Source organism: Ailuropoda melanoleuca, chromosome 16 (assembly GCF_002007445.2).
Source record: "Ailuropoda melanoleuca isolate Jingjing chromosome 16, ASM200744v2, whole genome shotgun sequence".
Taxonomy (NCBI): domain Eukaryota; kingdom Metazoa; phylum Chordata; class Mammalia; order Carnivora; family Ursidae; genus Ailuropoda; species Ailuropoda melanoleuca.
This window is the reverse complement of record NC_048233.1, coordinates 39,150,473-39,157,226: the sequence shown is the minus strand read 5'-3', so window position 1 is coordinate 39,157,226 and position 6,754 is coordinate 39,150,473.

Genomic DNA, 6,754 nt, shown 5'->3' with positions numbered 1-6,754 from the left:
CCTCCCCAAGCCCTGGTGATGGTGAGAGAAGGCCGGCAGGTGCACCGCTGTGGTCTCACCGCTCTCCTGCTCCACGTGCCAGCTCTGGGCACGGCTGCACGGCACTTCCTCCGGCTGCCGTCTGCTCTTCTGTTCCTCCAGCCAAGTCTGAACCAGAAAGAACACAGACTTCTTCCCCTGTTTCCCAGGCTGCCCCACACTCCGCCATCCCATACTTCCCTCCTAAATCCCAGTCCAGCTCATGGAGCTTTGTGCATGTGTCTTTTCTCCTCCTGTGCACATCCTCACTCACACATGCAGACATGCGTTCCTAGGTCCTCTTTCCAGACCTCCATCTCTTGCTTCCAAGCCACCCCATTCCCCCAGAACATTCCCTATTTCCTGGCCCCATCTCAGCACCTTTGTTTTTTTAAAGGTGATAAATAAAGTTTTATTTATTTATTAGAGAACGAGAGTGGCAGAGGGAGATGCAGGCTCCCTCAGCGGGGAGCCTGATGCGGGGCTCGATCCCAGGACCCCCGGGATCATGACGTGAGCCGAAGGCAGATGCTTCACCGACTGAGCCACCAGGAATCCCCGCCCCCTTCAGCATCTTCTTCTTGTTTTACCTCATAGCTCAGTGCTGCTTCCTCCAGAAAGTTTTCTTGGGAAATTCTCCTCTTTCCTTTTGTTTCCCCCTCGAGTGTCTCAGCAGACTCCTGTAACAACAGCCAGCCCCCAGGAAGGGGAGTGGAGAGCATGAGAGGGCGAAAAGCCCCAGGAACAGGCCTGGCACTCACAGCTTGGCTTTGGTTTTGTCCCAGGGAACAGAAACAATTTCACAGAATACCAACATCAATACCACTCTCTGACCATGCGAGGTCAAGAACAACACTTCCCCGTAGTCACACCCAAACTCAGACAAAAGCCAGAACATCGTCCAAGCCACAGTTATGACCAAATACCCCCATCCTAGCCCGTGGCAGTGGCTGCTCTTTCTTCCACCCATCCCACTTTGGCCCATCCCCTCTTCTCATAAGATGTATTACGTTTCCCAATCACAGAATTCCCCAGCTTTCCGATAACAGAGCAAACCCTCGCTTCCCTGACCTCTCCCTAAATCAACAAATATAAGTCCAAATTCCAGGTCCTTTCTATTGCCCTTTTCCCGGATGCCCAGAGTTCCACGGCGGTGTGTGGTCTCCTTGTTGAAATGAATCCCTATGCCCAATTTTGTTCCCCTGACGCTGTTGCTGGTCTTTGGCTGGAGGGTGTTGACGTAAGGAGCAACATACAGGTGCGCACTTTGTGTAACTTTTAAAGTACAGATGCCTAGATTTTGGTTTTAAGTGTACTCTATGTTATTTTATTTATTTATTTAATTTTTTAAAAAAAGATTTTATTTATTTATTCGACAGAGATAGAGACAGCCAGTGAGAGAGGGAACACAAGCAGGGGGAGTGGGAGAGGAAGAAGCAGGCTCATAGTGGAAGAGCCTGATGTGGGGCTTGACCCCAGAACGCCGGGATCACGCCCTGAGCCGGAGGCAGCCGCTTAACCGCTGTGCCACCCAGGCGCCCCTGTTTATTTAATTTTTAAAAGCTTTATTTATTTAAATAATCTCTACACCCAACACAGGGCTTGAACTCACGACCCCTACATCAAGGGACACACGCTCCTCCGACTGAGCCAGCCCCCATTTTATGATACTTTAGCATCAGATTTCCTTCCCTATCATGTTCTTGGGCAAAATGCCCCACCCCCTGCCCTGAATCATCCTCCCAGTCGATTGGATTGATTCTTCAGTGCTTGGGCATGCGTAGCATTTTCCTGCATCCGTACTCTCCCCTCACCAGTCTTACAACAGAATGGAGACCCTGGGGCCACCCGGGTGGCTCAGTCAGTTAAATGTCGGACTCAGTTAAAACTCTTGGTTTCAGGGGCACCTGGGTGGTGCAGTCGTTAANCTGGGGCCACCCGGGTGGCTCAGTCAGTTAAATGTCGGACTCAGTTAAAACTCTTGGTTTCAGGGGCACCTGGGTGGTGCAGTCGTTAAGCGTCTGCCTTTGGCTCAGGGTGTGATCCTGGCGTTCTGGGATCGAGCCCCACATCAGGCTCCTCCGCTATGAGCCTGCTTCTTCCTCTCCCACTCCCCCTTGCTTGTGTTCTCTCTCTCGCTGGCTGTCTCTGTCAAATAAATAAATAAAATCTTTAAAAAAAAAAAAGACTCTTGGTTTCAGCTCAGGTCATGATCTCGGGGTCATGGGATGGATCCCCACATCAGGCTCAGCGCTCAGCAGGGAGTCTGCTTGTCTCTCTCCCTCTCTCGCTCTCAAATAAATAAATAAATAAATAAATAAAATACTTAAAAAAAAAAGAATCAAGACTCTCTTCCATCGCCTTCCAGATTATGTAACCAGGTCTGAACCCTCCCTCCTCATCACTCCCACTGCACTGGGTGTTAACTCCCCAAAGGGCTCTTGCTTTATTTCTCCTCATAGCTGTAAACCCTCTGAAGGCTAGTACTGAGTCTTTAAAACTTGGTTAGCACTCCAGGAGCTGCTCCAGCTAAAATGCCCAAAGGTCAAGGGTTCCCCAGTGCTCGGAGACAGAGATCCTTGTGCTCCTGAGACGTGGTGGCTTTAGACTAAAGGAACAGGGCATCTGAGTCCTATTAAGGGGAGGGGAGAAAGGGCCTCATTCTGCCACACTCGTAGGGGATGCTGGTGGCAGGTTGCCTGGGAGCTCTTTGTAAGAATCCCTAGGGCAGAGAAAGATTGGGCTTGTGTGCCCTCTCGTAAGAGTCTGAGTGAATTTGAATTTGCCATCACCCTGAACACCTTTGTGTATTATGTCACTGTCCCAGATGAGGAATCTATCAGAGTAATCAGAGCCAAAAAAAGATAGGGCAGTTCTGAGCTTCGAATGTGTGGTACACACACACACACACACACACACACACACACACACACACACGCTATCCAGGCTAGTGTTTTTTAAACGGTGTCACCTGGAGTTTGTTCCGTGGAAGTACCCCAAGAGGGGAGGGAAGGCTGACTGAGCCCCACTCCAAGTCCCTCATTCTGATTCAACCAGAGCAGTTTGGTTTTTCATCTTTTTCTGTGTTTTGGGATTTTGCATAAGATTTAATGTGTAAAGGAGCTTTACCACATGTAAACAGCACCATGCAGATGGAATGAGCAAAATCCCAGATCTGGAAGACCTGTAGAACAGACAACTTGCTTTCTTCAACAAACAAATCATGAGGAAAAAAAGGGGGGGAGGTAGAAACTATGAAATAAAGACATTTACAAGCCATATCAACCAAATTCAACATGTGCGCCTTGTTTTAGATTAATGTGTGATGCAGCTGGGAAAATATTAACACCGACTGGCTATTTGATGATATTAAGGAGTGAGTTACTTATTTTTAGTTGTGACCATGGTATTACGGTTATGCTAGCTCACTCCTTTTAGAGATGAGTACTGCAATATCTATGGATTAAACGATATGATGTCTAACATGTGTTGGAAAATCATCTAGTACAGGGGGTCTAATGGTGAGAAGTGGGTGGGGGGATAGATGGAGCAAGATTGTGTTGATAATTATTGAAGCTGGGTGACAGGTGCATAAGGGTTCATTGTTATTATTCTTTCTCCCTTTTAAAATGTTTGAACATTTCCACACACGCGCAAAAGCCTTCTAAAAAAATAAGCTGAAGGAGACTATATAAACAAGATTCAGAATTATAACCTTATTTTTTAAAGTAACAGATCTATCAAGATATGATTCACATACCATACAATTTGCCAATTTAATATGTACAATTCAGTGGTTTTTAGTAAATTCACAGAATTGTGCAACCATCAGCTGACCAAATTTAGAAGATTGGCATCACCCCCGCCAAGAAACCTCGAATCCATTAGTAGGCACTCCCCATTCCCCTGATCCTGACGGCCCCAGGTAGCCACTCACCTATCTGCTGTTTCTTCAGTCTGTCTGTTCTGAACATTTCACACAAATGGAATCAGACAACATGCAGTCTTCTGTGCCCAGCTTTTTCCACCTTAGGATAAGGTTTTCAAGTATAATCTTGTTTCCAAGTATAACCTCTTTCTTGATAGGAAAGAGCCACCTTGTAAGTTTCTTACTCTGGCTATGGATTTTTAAATAAAGACACTTGGATAAGGTTTAAACAAACTTAGGGGAGGAAGTCTAAGTAAAAAAAGAGAGAGAGAGAGACAAAAAAAAAAAAAAGAGAGAGAGAAAGGCTAAGGGCCCCTTCTCCAGTCCAAACCCCTCACATTGCGTTTAAGGAATGGGTTCAGAGAGGGAAGTGACTTAGCAAACGTCCTAACAGCTTGTTAAAGGCAGAGCAGAGTCCAAAACCCACATCTGCTGAACTTTGGCTCCATTCTCTATTCAGGTTGCCACGCTGCCTTCTGACCTCACACACACACATACACACACACATCACTTTTCCCACCGCAGCTCATAACCATGTGACTCACAAAGTATCTTCAGACACATCTGGACAATCTGCCATGATGGGGGCTGTTTTGTCTCAGCTCAGGCTTTCCGCGGCCCTGCCCTGAGACGCAGCTGCCCAGGGGAGAGTGAACGTTAGCACAAGCTCCCAGAATTTCTACCTCAGAGGAGCTCAGGAATAGCAATCTTGTTAGAAGCCAGAGGAAGCTGTTTGCATGGCAGGAACGGTTTTCACTTACATTGAGTGTTTCTTTGGAGTGGCTGGTAGAGAGGGTGTATAAGGCAGGGGGAGGCTGGTAGAGAACATGGGGGAAAGAGGGCCAAAGCCTTTTGTGTTTGGGGTCCATTGGGGGCTTCCATTGGAGGGAACTGAGTTAAGGGTTAAGAGGATGTATGGGAACCCCACAGAGGCCTCCAGAACTGAGTCCAGATGAGACTGAGGGTGAGGAAGAGGAGGGAAAGGTCAGGCTGAGGGAAAGGACTGCATGTTGAGGCACTCTGTGATCTTACAGCTGTTCCTGGAACTCTCCCAAACCTTCCTTATGGGCAGTTCAGAGTGGCTGTCAGCCTGCTGAAAAAGGGCAAGAAGAGGACAAACTCTATAGACTGAATATCATCTGAGGGCAGAAAATGAAGCCTCAGGGATGAAGTGGGGAAGAAACTTCCAGAGAGCCTGGGAGTGGAGGCTGTGGTAGCACCTGGATACCTTACTACTCAGGAGGTTCCCTTAGGAAGGGGCACCTCAGGAGAAGAGTAGAGGCTCATAGGCTCATACAACACTTAGTCCTAGAGCCCTCAGCCCAGTAATTGAGACTGGATGCCACAGAATTTGATGAGGGGCACACAGGCTAGGCTGTATTCTCGAAGTACCCTCCATTCTCCTGTCTAGAGTGAGCATTGGAATCTCACTCTTAGAGGTCTGTTCCTTTGGGTCTGGGAAAGGTTTTTAAACATCCTTTATTTATTCATGAATTTATTTTTAAAGATTTTATTTATTCATTTGAGACAGAGAGAGACAGACAGAGAGAGCACTTGAGCGGGGTGGGGGGAGAGGCAGAGGGAGAGGGAGAAGCAGACTCCCTGCTGAGCAGGGAGCCCAATATGGGGCTCGATCCCAGGACCCTGAGATCATGACCTGAGCTGAAGGCAGACACTTAACCATCTGAGCCACCCAGATGCCCCAATTTATTTATTTTAATTTTAATTTTTAAAGATTTTAAAAATTTATTCATTTGAGAGAAAGAGAGAGAGCACAAGCAGAGGGAGAGGCAAAGGGAGAGGGAGAAGAAGACTCCCCACTGAGCTGGGAGCCCAACATGGGCCTCGATCCCAGGACCTGGAGATCATGACCTGAGCCAAAAGCAGATGCTTAACCATCTGAGCCACCCAGGCATCCCTAAACATCCTTTACATCAGGGGAAATATCCCTGGGTGGGACAGCAATGAAGGTAAAGCTCAGATGGGACAAGACCAGGGCATCATGCTCCAGAGGCACTGAGCTCGACAAGGAGAAGAGACCTAAACTCTGCGTGCTCTCATTTTTGCCCAAGATCAGCTTTACTCCAATCCCTGATATCCAGGAGGCCTTATTTAGACTGTCTTGGTTCCTGAATAATCAGTGGGCTATTCAAGCTGTGTCTATTCCATGGTTCTGCCTAGTGGAGAGTCTCCTTAATATGCAAGGGCTCTGAGGGGCAGGGCTGGTAGGCAGTTACGTAGCTCCTCTCAACCTTGGGTTGCCCTCCAGCCTGCTAATTCCAAAGTCCCAGGCCCAGGCTTCCAGTCCGGACTTTAACCAGATGACACACAGAGCATGTGGGCATTAGTAGGTATCAACCTGGAACTGGACCTGTGCCTGATTCATCCAGGAAGCTGACCCGGGCGGCAGAACAAACACCCTTAAGCAGCTTCTGCCAGGCATGGGGTGAGAAGTGATCTGGCCCAACAGGGACTTTGTTTGCTTTGCTCTCCTCTTCTCTCTCATCCCCAGTTGCCAGACACCCTCATTCCTTTCCCTCTGCCCATCTTGGGTCAGGAACTATGTGGGTTTTTTCCAGATTATGCAAGAAGACTTATCTATCTATCTATCTATCTATCTATCTATCTATCTATCTATCATCTATCATCTATCTATCATCTATCATCTATTTATCTATTTAGGTGAAGGCGATTCCAGACTTGGGTATTGAAAGGGGTACAGCGGGAACTGATAAAGGGGTACAGCGGGAGTCTCTGGGAGAGGAAGCCAGAAGTGGTTTGGATGGGGATTAGATGGAACAAAGAGGT